Genomic DNA, 1,370 nt, shown 5'->3' with positions numbered 1-1,370 from the left:
AAACGTGTTCGACTATCTTCCTCCTCCAGGGTTGTTTTCTTCATTTCCACGTTTAAGCTTCAGTTTAACCTTAAACTGAAGCTTAAACGTGTTCGACCCAATTGCTCCTCCAGGGTTGCTTTCTTCATTTCCACGTTTAAGCTTCAGTTCAACCTTGAACTGAAGCTTAAACGTGTTCGACATTTCACACTCCTGGGTTGCTTTCTTCCATTTCCACGTTTAAGTTTCAGTTTAACCTTAAACTGAAACTTAAACTTCAACTTAAACGCCACTTTTTGAAAGAGGTTTCTGGGCCAAATATATTGAAGTTTAAGTTAGCATTTGAGCACAAACATTAACTTAAACATATTATGGTATGAAACCCAATTGAATATCATGGTTTATGGGATTGGGCCTGAAGAATTGATGAGTCTGGAATTTCAATTTGTTGAGTCATGTGTCATTACTTGATTATCACTAAGTTGGCTCAATGAATGTTACAGAATGTGGATCAGCAGCCTCATCAAGATTATGGATCATAAACCCAAAGCAAAAGGAAAGCAGGGAGAGGCCTCAAAGCCCAAGAAACACAACAGAAGCTCAATATAGAAAGTGTATAAATAGGATAGAATTTAAGTTAGTAAAGGATTTTTACCCTTTTCATATTTTGCTAGTTTTCATACCTTTGTAATTGAATTCAGAGCTATGACTCACTAAACCCCTTTCATTGGGTTAGGGAGCTCTATTGTAATTCAATGAATCAATAATAGTTTTATCTTCTTCTTCAATCTTTTCTCTTGAATTTTGTTAGAAAGCTTCTCGATCTAATTCCATTTGGTAGTTGTCTTGGGAAAGAAACTACCCATAATTGGAATCCTTCGGAACCTTGGGAAAGGAATGGAGGATTCATGCTAGAGAAGCTTTCTCACAGTGAATTGGATTGGGGTTTGGATGGATATTGTGACATGTAATCCTACCAAATTGTGGTTCATGAAACTGTGTGGTATAATCAGTGATCGAGCATCATCTCTTCTTATGAACATTTAAACCAAGGGATTGGGAATTTGTTCGTTTTTAGAGAGAATTGGTGAGCCAAGGGATTGGGATCCAATCATATAAGATTGCCAAGCAAAATTCAATGAATGCATTGGTTGAGGAAGGAATAAAAATGTTTTGATTCGGAGATCTCAATATCTCCTAACACCCAATGAATTCCCCATTTCTAATTTCCACTTTCTCTTTACATTCTGCAACTCAATTCATGCAATCACCCCCATTCCCTTTTAATTTCAGCAATTTAGCTTCTGCTCTTTAATTCATGCAATTTAAGATTCCGCCATTTCAATTTCTTGTCATTTACGTTTCCCGCCAATTTTACATTCCGCAATTCT

The sequence above is a fragment of the Arachis ipaensis genome, chromosome B9 (assembly GCF_059453495.1).
Source record: "Arachis ipaensis isolate K30076 ecotype BB chromosome B9, ASM5945349v1, whole genome shotgun sequence".
Lineage (NCBI taxonomy): Eukaryota > Viridiplantae > Streptophyta > Magnoliopsida > Fabales > Fabaceae > Arachis > Arachis ipaensis.
Note: the sequence above shows the minus strand (reverse complement) of the source record.